This window comes from Mesoplodon densirostris, chromosome 1 (assembly GCF_025265405.1).
Source record: "Mesoplodon densirostris isolate mMesDen1 chromosome 1, mMesDen1 primary haplotype, whole genome shotgun sequence".
In the NCBI taxonomy this organism is placed as follows: Eukaryota; Metazoa; Chordata; class Mammalia; order Artiodactyla; family Ziphiidae; genus Mesoplodon; species Mesoplodon densirostris.
In genome coordinates, this window is record NC_082661.1 from 8,019,263 (window position 1) to 8,032,851 (window position 13,589).

At 47.5% G+C, this 13,589-nt stretch overlaps 1 pseudogene; it reads left to right on the forward strand.

Annotated features, from left to right (window-relative positions):
- Positions 1–7,835: 7,835 nt before the first annotated feature.
- On the forward strand, positions 7,836–12,069 carry LOC132487680 (NUT family member 2G-like; annotated as a pseudogene).
- Positions 12,070–13,589: the final 1,520 nt, after the last annotated feature.

Below are 13,589 nucleotides of genomic sequence, written 5' to 3' on the forward strand. Positions count from 1 at the left end.
CTGTTAAAAGGAAAGTTTAATCCCTTCTTGAAAGTTCTATTTATCCACTAATGCATGTTTTAAGGGGTCCTAGTTCTGCATAGGGAGTTCTTTTTGGTACATCATCATGGCTGACTAAATCAATTTAAGTTCCCAGGAATCCAGGATACTTAATTCCTCTACATCTCTACAGAGAGAATAAAGCTAAGCAACTCTACTTTGATCCTAAAAAGCTCCTCTTATCTCCAAGCGAGATTTTGATGGAATCTTTTTAAAGACATTAAAATTCAAGCAGATCTCTAATTTGAAGTTAGCTTCCTTCACTTTTAAATCTTCCAAAATATTAAATTAAAAAAATATTGTGTTAAAATATACATAACATAAAATTTACCATTTTAATCTTTATAAGTGTTTGATTTAGAGGCATTAAGTAGATTCATAATGTTGTGCAACCATGACCTCTATCTAGTTCCAGAACTTTTTCATCACCTCAAGCAGAAACCCTGTACCCATTAAGTAGTTACTACCCATGCTCCCCACCCCGCACCCCCAGCCCCTGGCAGCCACTAACCTGCTTTCTCTATGGATTTGCTTATTCTGGATATTTTATATAAATGGGATCATATGACATGTGACCTTTTGTGTCTGGCTTCTTTCTCTTAGCATGATGTTTTCAAGGTTCATCCATGTTTTGGCATGTGTTAGTATTTCATTGCTTTTAATGGCTGAATAATAGTCCATTGTATGGATAGACCACATTTTGTTTATGCATTCATCAGTGTTGATGGACATTTGGGTTGTTTCCACCTTTTGGCTATTGTGAATAGTGCTGCTATGAACAACATTCATGTACCTGTTTTTGTTTAAATGCCTGTCTTCAATTCTTTTGGACACATAACTAGGAATGGAATTGCTGGGCCATATGGTAATTCCATGTTTAATTTGTTGAGAAGCCTCCAAACTGATTTCAACTGTACCGTTTTACATTCCCACCAGCAATGTACGAGGGTTCCGGTTTCTCCACATCCTTACCAACACTTATTATTATTATTATTAAGGCTAAAACCATCCTAGTAGATGTGAAGTAATATCTCACTGTGTTATTGATTTGTATTTCCCTAATAACTGATGATATTGAGCATCTTTTCACGTGCATGCTGCCATTTGTATATGTTCTTTGGAGAAATGTCCATTCAAATCCTTTGTTATTTTTTAATTGGGATCTTTGTCTTTTTGTTGTTGAGTTTCAAGAATACTTTATATATTAAAAACACTTATATCCTTTACTCCTTATTTATTTTGTACATTATAGTAAATATATTGTCCAAAGATTCCCTTCTCCCTTCCTTTGCACAAATACATATTGGGTACCAGCTGTGTGCCAGGCACTACTGTAAACTCTGGATATGAAACTGAAAGACTCTAGCTGGGCATGAGAGAGAGGAATAGGTGAGTGAAAGTCACAGACTGGTGTGCAGTTGGTGCAACAGAATGTGGAAAATGCCATGACCTCCTTGTCAGCTATTCTGTACAAAGAAACACTCTTCCTGGCATTGATGTCATTTGGAATTCAGGCTGGAAACATGCTACTAATTTCACCTTTGCCATGCTTATGCTGTACAGATCTGGTTTGTGTCTTAGAAAGATCTCCTCAGGCATTTCTAACTCCCGGAGTGTGGCAAAACACAACTAACAAAGAAGTTAATGGTATTACCAAGATAAGTTCAAAGGACCAGCGTTATTTGTTTTCCTGAGATAAATCATACCTGCTTTTTCACCCTATGAAGTTGTTAGCTTCCAACATGGTTTTCTAAAATCAGTTGAAGTAAAATGACCTTCAGTGGTTTAGAGAAATCTGTGCCTTCCTGGTAGCAAGATCCCACGTGTTTATGGAGTATAAACCCATGTAATTCGATCTGCCAGCTGATTTCTAATTTTTCTTTCAACTCTAGAAGGCATAAATACTATGTTTGAATAACAACTTCATGGTAGGACAGATATAGGACGTTTTGTTCTCTCTCTCTCCGGAAGCTTAAATATTTAGCAACCACACCTGTAGAAGTGTCTTGGGCCCTTGAGGCAGGTACTTATTTCCAAGGCTGTATCAGAGCTTACATAATTCCTCTTTGCTTTCTCTATGTCAGGCAGTGTCCCTGGGGGTGGAATGGTACAACACATCAGATCCCCTCCCTCCAGTTCTACATTTTTAGTGCAATAGTCTTTCAGCTCTTTTGATCTCATACCTTTCAGAATAAAAATGAGTGAGTCTGCATGCCCAATATACGTATTTGTTTAAGTTGTATATGCGTTCTCCCCTGCTAACTGATTATTTACGTTGCAAAATAAAAGGATTTAAAAGGATAGGATAATGCGTATTTAAAAGGATAAGATGGGACACAGTGGCACAGTGGTTAAGACTCCGTACTCCCAAAGCAGGGGGCCCGGGTTCGATTTAGAACCCACATGCATGCTGCAACTAAGAGTTCACATGCCACAACTAAGGAGTCCTGGAGCTGCAACTAAGGCGCTCGCCTGCCACAACTAAGACCCAGCGCAACCAAATAAATAAATAAATATTTTTTTAAAAAATAAAAGGATGAGATAATAAAATTAAATAGAATTTGTAACATTTTCTTCCTGCATATCTCTATTTCACCTTACACCTCCTTCCCACTTTTTGGAGACTGGTGTCCTGGCAGACAGGATGATTCCTGATACACTGCTTTTCTGCCTGGGTGGCCAGATCCTTTTGTAAAAAGGTGAGGCCACGGGACTTCCCTGGTGGCGCAGTGGTTGGGAGTCCACCTGCCAATGCAGGGGATACGGGTTTGAGCCCTGGTCTGGGAGGATCCCACATGCCGCAGAGTAGCTGAGCCCGCGTGCCACAGCTACTGAAGCCTCTGCGCCTGGAGCCCATGCTCTGCGGCAAGAGAAGCCACCGCAATGAGAAGCCCTTGTACAGCAACAAAGACCCAATACAACCAAAAACAAATAAATTAAAAAAAAAAAGGTGAGGCCTCACCGTGTCACTTGGCACCTACTACATTTTATATTGTATCATTATCTACTTGTTTCATCTGGGAGACCCTCCCCCTTGCACCCGCCAGCCCGTCTCTGGCAGTTCTTCCATATATTTTGTAGGTCTTATATCTCTCACAACGGAATATGTTGGTATTCCACCAATTCTGTAGGCAGATAGGGTAGGGCGTCCCCATAGGAAAAGAACCAGATACAGCTTTTTGACATAAGAGAAGCCATTCTGACCTAAACCGTTTTGTCACCTAAGCCTGGCCACAATGCTGCTCCTTGAACAGGTCTTAGTAATTAATGATGTTAAGGGAACAAAGGAAAGCAAGAACAGGAGAAAAGCAGTCAAGAAACAATAGGGCAGGGGCTTCCTTGGTGGCGCAATGGTTGAGAGTCCGCCTGCCGATGTAGGGGACGCGGGTTCGTGCCCCGGTCCGGGAAGATCCCACATGCTGCGGAGCGGCTGGGTCCGTGAGCCATGGCTGCTGAGTCTGCACGTCTGGAGCCTGTGCTCTGCAACTGGAGAGGCCACAACAGTGAAAGGCCCGCATACCGCAAACAAACAAACAAAAAAGAAACAATAGTGCAGTAATAAAACAGAGCCCTAGTTCCTCCTCAAGGGATATACATAACAATCTAATACATATCCTTGAGTTGTTCTATGGGAACCAAGGCCCCCACCCAGGTGGAGGATGGTTAACTACTTGCTAAGACCCCAGACTGGTCGGAAGCTAGGGAATGATGATATTGATCTTTTCTGACCCTCAGGACTAAAGTTTAGACTGTAGACCTTTGCCCCAATTGTAAGCTGAATCCTCCTCTACTCAGCCCCTTCATGAATATGCACATACTGTTCAGGCCCCTTTATGAATATGCATGTACCCTTAGCTTAAACCCCCCCAATTTTGCTGTTCAGGAAAACACTGATTTGGGAAAGATGCCACTGTTCTCACTTGCTGCAAATAATAAATCCTTCCTTCTCCCGATCTTCGGCTTCGGTAGGTCTTTTGGCTCAACACCCCCTAAGAGGGGAACCCAGTTTTTGGGTAGAACTGCTGGGTTTTGTTTGTTTGTTTGTTTTTGTTTTTGGGGTTTTTTTTTTTGCTGTATGTACGCCTCTCACTGTTCTGGCCTCTCCCGTTGCAGAGCACAGGCTCCAGACGCACAGGCTCAGCGGCCATGGCTCACGGGCCCAGCCGCTACGCGGCATGTGGGATCTTCCTGGACTGGGGCACGAACCTGTGTCCCCTGCATTGGCAGGCAGACTCTCAACCACTGCGCCACCAGGGAAGTCCCAGAACTGCTGTTAAATGATTGAGCTATGTTTTCACTTCTTGTGTAGTCTAATTTTGTTTTACTCTTTCATGTTTAGGGGTAGTCCTATGTTTCAACTTTTTCAGAAGTTTGGATAATAAACTTTACTGAATTTAAAATGATTTGAAAGGAAATCTCATAATAAAGAAGCTATTGGTGATTTTGCAGAGTCACAGAAGTCATTTTTTCTTTCCTGTCATCACAGACAGATAAAATCAGTAAAAATCAATTATTTAGAAAAATGATTATGTACTTGGATGACACAGCAATGGAACATTGCTCTAAGTTTTCTCACTTCTCGCAATTTCTGCACCATTTCGTTGCAGGGACCGGTGCCATACCACAGGCACAAACTGAGTAGCCTGCTTTATTGACTCTCCTCTGAGCCCTGGATTTAGAAGTCTTAGCCTTGAAACTGGAAATGTAGGACAGTTCTCTGACCCAGCAATCTCACGCCTAGGAATTTATCTTACAGATAAAGTCACGAAATGTCAGAGATAAGGTTCTCTATTTTGACATTGTTTGCAATAGCAAAAGATTGGAAGTAATCCAAGGGTCCAGTAATATGGGGCTATTAATGCAGGTATAAACAAAAGAATGAGGGTAACCTCTCCACATTGACACAGAGAGCTCCAGGGCATATTAAGAGGCAAAGGTACAAAGAGTACATATGACCTGCTGTCCCAGGTGTTATAAAGTAGAGGAAATAATGACATGGTTTTATTTTTTAAATTTTTTTATTATTGTTATTTTTAAAAATATTTATTTGGCTGTGTCGGGCCTTAGTTGTGAGTCTTAGTTCCCGCTTGGCTAAGAATGGAAGTGCCCACACCACACTCAGATCCTGCTGAGTGACACCTGAAGTGGTGGCCAGGGCTGGCTGAGAGGGCCATACTTACCATATGACCCCAAAGCCCACTCCTAGGCAATTAACCAAGAGAAAAACTTTTCACAAAACACGTATGTGAATGTTTAAGCTATCTTGTCCACAATTCCTAAATATAGGACTCTTGAGGTTATCCAATTTTCTTGAGTTTGTCATTTTTTAATTGTTCTTGGAATAACACTATGTATACATATTGTTTCACAGTCTAGAGTTAATATTTTACCAATTCAATAAAATTCAGAAGCCTTACATCCATATAGATTCTTTTACCTTCCATTCATTATTATAGCTGTCATATGGGTCACCTTTCTATGACTTGAACGCCACCCTCTGAGACTGTGGTATCCTTCTTTCATACATATACAGGGAATTTCCTGGCGGACCAGTGGTTAGGACTCAGCACTTTCACTGCCGGGGCCCCGGGTTCAGTCCCTGGTAGGGGAACTATGATCCCGCAAGCCACACAGGCACGGCCAAAAAAAAAAAAAAACACAAAAAAAACCCTCATACATATATAAAATAATGTAAGAGGATAAGTTTTCCAGATACGTGCCATTGTTGTTGCCCTTCCTTTGTTCCTGAAGTTGCAAGCTTACTTCTTTCTTGTGTCATTTCACTTCAGCCTGAAGAAGTTCCTTTCATGTAATATTTTTATAGCAAATTGTCTGGTGATGAATTCTCTTAGTTTTCTCTCATCTCCATCAGCCTTCGTTTTGGCTTTTGTTTGGCTTTCAGTCTTTAAGGATATCCCTGCTTTAAGGATATAATATCCTGGTTTGGTCTTTTCCTTTAATACTTTAAAGATGTTATTCCATTCTTTTCTGGTCTCTATGTTTTCTGATGAGAAATCACAGCCCTTCAAGTTGACATTCTGTGATGTATAACAGGTCGTTTTCCTTGACTGCTTTCAAGATTATTCTTCACCTTGGTTTTTTTTTATCAGATTGTGTGTCAGGGTGAGGCTTTCTGAGCTTAGATCTGTGTCTCTAAATCAGTGATGTTTTCAACTATTCTTTTCCTCATATATTTTCTTCTGCACCTTTCCTTCAGACCCTCCAACGGCACAAAAGGTAGAACTTGCAATATTGTTTCACATGTCTCTGAGACTTAATTTTTGTTCAGTCATTTTTCCTCTTTGTTTTTCAGATTGTGCCATTTCTATGGATCCATAAGTTTTCTGAATCTTTCCTGTGTTTTCTCTGTTCTGTTATTCAGCCCATCCAGTGAATGTTTGCTTTTGGATATTGCATGTTAAGTTCTAAACTTTCCATTTGCTTCTTTTTCATAGTTCTTACTTCTCTGTGAAGAACGTCTTTCCATTAATTTCAAGAGGATTTACCTTTACCTCATTGAGCATGGTTGTAATGGATGCTTTGTCTGCTAATTTCTCCATGTGGATTATTTCAGGGCTGGGTCTGTTGATTGCCTTTTTCTCTTGAGAATCGGTCACATTTTCCTAGTTCTTTGTATGCTCTGTTGTGTGGTTTTGGGTGGTATCCTGGAACGTTTGCTTATTATGTTTTGAGACTCTGGTTCCTATTAAAATCCTCTGGAGATTGTTACTTTTTCTTTTTCTGTTGTTTTTGTTAAGCAATTCATGAACCTGTGGTCCAACAGGTATTGTGCCTTGTCTTCTGAGTTGTTCCAGTCTTGGTGCAGTTTTCAGGACACTGCTGTGCTGTTTGTGTGCACATGGTGCACGTACCGCTCGGGGGTTAATCTGGGAATTGAGTGGCAGTTTATACTGTCGTTCACTTCTGCAAGCCTCTACTCTGCCTCGTTGGGTCTGTCTGTGCATGAGGCTCAGGGGGATCCCAGGACTCATGTTGGCTCACACACAGACCTAAATAGTCTCCTCCTCTAGCTCTCTCCTCTTTGGGCTTCTACCCACATTCTCAGGCTTCAGGGGCCCCTCCTACATGTTCCTCAACGTGTTTCAGCCTCCATGCTCTCATGCAGTTCCCTATGGCCAGGTTGACCTTTCAGGTGAAATAGCAAGAGAAAAGATAGGAAAATAACGGGCATTCCCCCACACTCTTCCGACAATAGGAGCCTCTTAACCTGTTCCTTTGTCCAGAGACACAGGCCATTTCTCAGTGAAGGCCTCTGCCGTCACTGAGGTTGCAGGGGAGATGTGGTAACTGGGGAGAAAAAGACCAATGGGGTGACCCCCTCACTCCTCAACATGCAAGCACCACACTTTCTCACTTATCTGGCTAGAAATTAAAGGTTGATCCCATGGTTTTAACTTTCAGCTGCTGCTGGACTTTGCGTGCCTTGCGTAAGCTGGGAGACAGAGGCAGGAAAAAAACCACCATAATCACCCTGTTACGGGCTGTTATTCAACTTTGGACTTCCAGGCCCCATCTGCCTGTTAGTGTTCACTTCTTAGAGTTTCAAGTGCATGCTTTTGTCCTCTATCTTGCTCCATACAGCTCTTGAGCCCTTGTAATATGACCACATTTCTCGTGACACATGTAAAAATTCTAACATTTTGCAGATACTGAATTAAAAATCTATTATTTACATTGACTTCACCATTTTCATTTTCCTGGTGTGTTCATTAGAAAATTCAAAATTACATATGTGCCTGGCATTATGTATTTTTTGGTGAGCAGTGATCCAGAGGATGGAAATGTATGCCTCCTTCGACTCCTTAAACTTAACCCCACTCTGGGGCAATGTCCCAGCCAGGCAGAAACTGCAGGTGGAGCTGGAGACCTTGTAAAGTTTGGCTATACTTCCAGCTCAGCCCAAAGCCCAAGGATGATTCTGGACTTTCATTCTGACTCGTGCATTTCAGATCTTTCTGGGTTTGGACCTGGCATATATGTCCCTCCCAGCCCGCCCTGGCTGTCCATTCAGTTGTCACCCCAGCAGGATCTGGGTGGCTTGGGCACTTCTGGGTTTTCTGTTTTTGTCTTTGTTTTGCACGTCTGCTCTTAGCGGCTCTCCCCTCCAACGTTACCAGGCGGCAGGGCCGGCGGACGCACAGGCGCAGGTGCCAAAGCTGCCGCCTCGGGCGGCGGCTGCTGAGCCAGGTACCCTGCTCTCCAGCTTTCCCGCTCTGGTGGCCGGGGATGCATCCTGGACAGTTAGAGCCGCCTGGGGTAGAAGAGGCAGCTACCCTGGCAAGAAGCTCATCACCCTCAAGGCAAACACCTCCAACCCTCAGACCCCGGGAGATTCAGAAGCGCTAGACGGTCCAGGCACGCATCCTCACCTGTGCGCCCCAGGGCCTGACGTGAACTCTGCGCATGCTCCACCCCTCCCTAACCTATTGTGCACTGCAAACGCACGCCCATTGTTCGCTCACAGGTTGCAGAGCTAAGTCCCAACAACAGGCCAAACAGCGCGCACTCAGCTTTTGGCCGAGTTGGCAGCGGAAGGAGAGTGCTCGGAGCCCAGATCTCTATCCAAGGACTGACCTCACCCAAGTTCTCTACGGGCAGTTACTTAGGTAGGTCCTGCCCCTCATCCCCGCCCCGGGCACTGGGGGAGCAGCACCTGCCAGGAGGGCTCGGCTGCCCCCAGTGCGCTCCCCGCGCCCACCGACTTCCCGTGGCCGGCCCGGGTCACCCAGCTGTCTATGGCCAGCTATCCACTCGCTGGCCAGCCCACAAGTGTCCAGTGACTCTGCATCTGCGCTTTGCCACAGAGTCTCTGAGACCGCATTCCACCATCCCGCAGGCACTGTGCTCCTTTCTGGGGGTCCATAAGGACCATCTTCAGGCGAGGCCATCGGAAGATGGTGGTGATGGGTGCTCGCACCTCCACGACGTCCCGGAGCTCTGTGTCCTCAGTGGACACAGTCACTGTCAGTGTGGCGCGGGGGCAGCCAGTGCCGCCCACGACACCCAGCTGTGTCCCGAACTGCAGCACAGAGCAGACGGCGTTGAGGGCCCTGGGAGAGAGCGGGAAAGGGATGGCCAACGACCAGAGAAGCGGCCCCGATGGCACCGGGGGCGCACGAACTGCATTTAGGCCCCTGGGGGTCTCTTTATTCATGCCCAGGCCTGGACCCCTGCAGAGAAACCTCCACGCCAAGAGGGCAGAAGACACTTCCAACAGGACACTCCACACCTCCTGTATGAGCTCCTGCCCAAAAAGAAACTCCATCAAGAGCTCATATAGCTCCACCCGAGGTTTCCCTCCCGTGAACAGTAGGAGGGGTCCCGCCATAACGCAGGGGCTGCCCCAGAAGTCCACAAAGAAAGGGAGCGAGGAGGGCCCTCCGTCGCCCTCTGCAGCTCCAGAGAAAAAGCCAGCCTGACAACGATGCAGAGACAACAAGAGGGCAGAAACGGCCCTGGAGGGACTGCTCCCCCACATCTGCCAGTCCCAGGCCCCCAAAATGCAGGTTTCCTCTGCTGCCGCACAGGCGAGGGGAGCCTCTGAGGCTGCCCTCACCCCCTCAGCTGGGTTTCCGGGTCACCGCCGAAGACCTAGACTCAGAGAAGGAAGCAGCGCTCCGGCGCATCAACAGTGCGCTGCGGGGTGAGACCTAGGCCGTCGGGGGCCTGGACGCCAGGCAGCCTTCCTGTCCCTTCCTGCTGCCTGCCCCAGGGGCTGCTTCTCCGCAGAAAATGTTTCCTAGTTATTTCTATTTTAATACGATCACGGTACATTAAAATGTGTTAGTGCTTGCCTGTGAACACTAAGGTCACTTGATTTGTAATTTTCTATATTGTTGTATATTTTTGTGACTAAAGGCATTATTTGGGGGAATTAAAAGAATATCTTGAAGCGATTTTGGCTTTCGATCTGCCAAGCAGCACCTGCCACCTGTCATCACCCCCGCATTCCTTCTGCTGCCAGCTTTCCCCAGGATGCCTTTGGTGGCTAATGGTGGCCGTGGTCCCAGTGTCCCTGGGGCTTGCAACCTCACTGTCCCAGTCAGGTCACAAGGGAGGCCAGTGCAGGCCCCCCAGACTCAGACCTTTATCGTTCCTCAGGGCCCCCTCAACTGGAGCGCTCCAGGGGCCCTCAGCGGGAGTGCTGCATGTCCTGCACCCGTATTCTTAGCAACCCCTGCGATGGAGACCATTGTGACTGCTCCAGCTGTTGGAGTTACTCAGGCTGGCAAGGGAGGCTGGACCCCAGGCTTTCCTCCTCAAGCTCCACCACCAGCTGCCCAGATGGCCCCTAACATTCGCCCAGTGAACTCTGGGCCATGGCCACGTGGCACTTCCAGGGAGGGCAGTCTGGACACCAACCAGCCCTACGCCTCGCAGGAGGACTGCTCTAACCACCAGAGCGTGGACAGTAGCTTCCGACGTTGGCAGCGCCTCAAGCCACTGGCCCGGAGACACCTTCCCCAGAGTCCTGAAGCAGAAGCTCTCTCCTGCTTTCTCATCTCAGTGCTTCGACCCCTGGCCCGCCTGAAGCCCACCATGAAGCTGGAGGAGGGACCGTGCAGGGCCGTGCAGGAATGGCAGCGCAAAAGCAACGTTGACCAGAAGATCTACTACAAGATGGCGGAAAAGTTCATGGAATTTGAGGCCAAGGAGGAGATGCCGATTCAGAAGTTGCAGTGGATGCACTGTGCGCAGGGCCTGCCTCCTCCAGCCCCACCGAAGCTGGATCCTCGGGGGCCCCCAGCCCCGAAAGTGGGCCTTCAGCCAGCCACCCAGGCTCCCACTGGAGTTGAAGGCAAAGCCTGTGCTCCCAGGATGTCCAGCCCCAGGGCACAGTCCTCCGGCCCGAAGCCACACAGATCCCAGCGGCCCCTGGAGCCCAAGGCACCCGAGGAGATTCCCCCTGAGACTGTGAGGGAATATATTGACATCATGGAGGCGCTGGTGGGGCCCGTCCACTCAGCCACAGGCGACTCAGATGCAGAATGGGGAGAGGACGGAAATGAGCTGAAGCAGGAAGAGGACGGCACCTACTCGGACCCGGGCTTCTTGAGCTACATTGACAAGCTGTGTTCCCAGGAGGACTTTGTCACCGAGGTGGAGGCAGTCATTCACCCTCGATTCCTTGCAGATTTGCTTTCCCCAGACCCACAGCTGGATCTCTTGGCCCCAGAGAAGGAACTGGAGCAGGAGGAAGGGCTCACCCCCAAAGAACTGGTGCAGAACGACTCCTGGCCTTGAAAGAGGACGAGGGTGTGCGGGCAGCCCCGAGTCACAGTGCACCCGGAATGCGCTCAAGTCCTTCTGAGTCCGACGCCGGCCAAGGTGCCCAGAGGCACGACCAAGACCCCCATCTAGGGGTCAGTGTTGAAGCCTGCACACCAGAGATTGATTCTGAGGCTCTTCATAGGCTCAGCCAAACAGACACTGACCTGTGCAGGCCCAAAGTCTTTGTTCCCTCTCGAGGACATCAGGAGGTCTCTCCATTCAGGGCCGGACGGCCCTCCCCTCCCCAGGGTCAAAGGCGCACTGGCCCTCTAGGGACCCAGGGATGCATCTGTTCTCAGAGAGGCCTCTCCTGTTTGGGAGGCCCGAGGGCCCAGGGACGGGTCCAGTGAGGACGAGGAGGAGCTCTCCAGCCTGGCCATCCTCTCTGGCTCTCTGCAGAGCCTTATGCCTTTCTGGCTGTCCCAGAGACCTGTGCGTGCCTCAGGCCTGGCCTCCCCTGGAGGTTGGGGGGCCCAGAGTGCTCCCCAGGCCCCCACCCCTAAGAGAAGAGGCCTCAGGCCAGCGCCAACAGCTGCTCTCAAGTCGAGGAAGTGGGCTCTGTGTGGCCGCCCAGCCGCTGCTGAGAAGCTGCCCATCCCCGGGGCTGGCCTCGGCGTCTCTGGGAGGCCAGCCTTGGCTCTGGGGCTGGCTCGCCCCTCACAGCCCAGAAAGAGAAAGCGTGACCCGTTTGTCACAGAGAAGCGTGGGTGGAGGAAGAAGAAGCCCAGCAGCCAGTAGGGAACAGCTGGGCCAGCCCTCCAGGGCGAGGCCCCATGACAGCCCCCAGGGGAGCCTAGGGTTCCCCCTCCGCCCAGTGCTGATCCTGGATGATGTGGGAGGAAGGGAGGGAGGGCAGGACCACCAGGGTGGGGAGGGGCAGCGGAATTGTGGGGTGTTAAGGAGGTGGGGGAGGTGGGTGTGGCCAGGTGTGGGTGGGAGCAGGACCTTGGGAGTCATGTATGTAAATTGTGAATAAAGATAGTTTTGGTGGGAAAAAAAAGTTAAACACAGAGGTACAATATGGCCCAGGAACTCCACTCCCAGGTATATGTCCAGGAGAAATAAAAAAGATATGTTCACACAAAAACTTGTACATGAGTGTTATATTGTCGTATCATTATTCATAATAGGCAAAAAGTGGAAACAGCCCAACTATTCGCAAAACTGATGGATGGAAAAATAAAATGTGTTATATCCATACAACGAATATTATTCAGCCATAAAAAGGGTGAAGGACAGATACATGCTACAACCTGGATGCACCTTGAACACATTTTGCTTACTGCAAAAGTCAGACATACAAGTCCGCACATTGTGTGCTTCTATTCCTATGAAATGTCCAGCATAGGAAAATCAATAGAGACAGAAAGACCCAGGGCTGGGGTGAAAGGGGAGGAGAGAATGAGAATGACTGATACTAGGTATGAGGTTTCTCTTGGGGATGATGAAAATGTACTGGAATTAGAGATGTTGATTGCAAAACCTGAGTATACTAAAAGCCACCGAATCACACAGTTCAAAAAAAATGTGAATTGATGGAATATGAATTATATCTCAATAAAAAGCTAATATGACTTAACATTTTTATGGTCATTACTCTTGATCAGTTTCATGATGGAATTCCCACAGTGACTTCAATGGAGTGGCTTGTATGGGATGATATTTGAGGCTCAACCCTTTGGGACTAGATGTTCATTTTGAGCTGTTGAATGACGGTGAGGGCCAGCCAGTATATTTTCTTCACTGAGGATCAATCCCCATATGTATTCTTGGTTTGAATCCTTGTCTTTTTCTCTTCATATTCCTGAAACGAGTTCCTAGGAAATACATTCACAATAGCGAGAGGTGTTGACGTCTTCCGGGCAAAAGTCTTAACTAATTCACAGGTCAAACTTCAGATCTCCTTATTACTAGCTGCCCAGGGAGCCCCCTGAATCAAAGTAGGGCTTACAAAGATGGACCTTGCATTTTAGCGTGCACTTAAAATACCCAACAGGCTGATCGCATGGGGAAAATAACTTTATTTACATGAGACAAGTACAAAGTCAGCACAACACAGTGAGGGAGAGGATGGGCGCTGGTGCCTGATGGCCTGAAATCAAATCCTATTTGAAAGCCACGTGTACCTGGGAAGGTTAGTTACTTAGCCCTTCTGTTCCTCAGTTCCCTGGCCAGTGATATGGAAATATTAATAGGACCTGCTTATTTGTATTATGTTCTGAGGCTAAAAATTAGTAAATACAAAGCCTGAAGAAAAA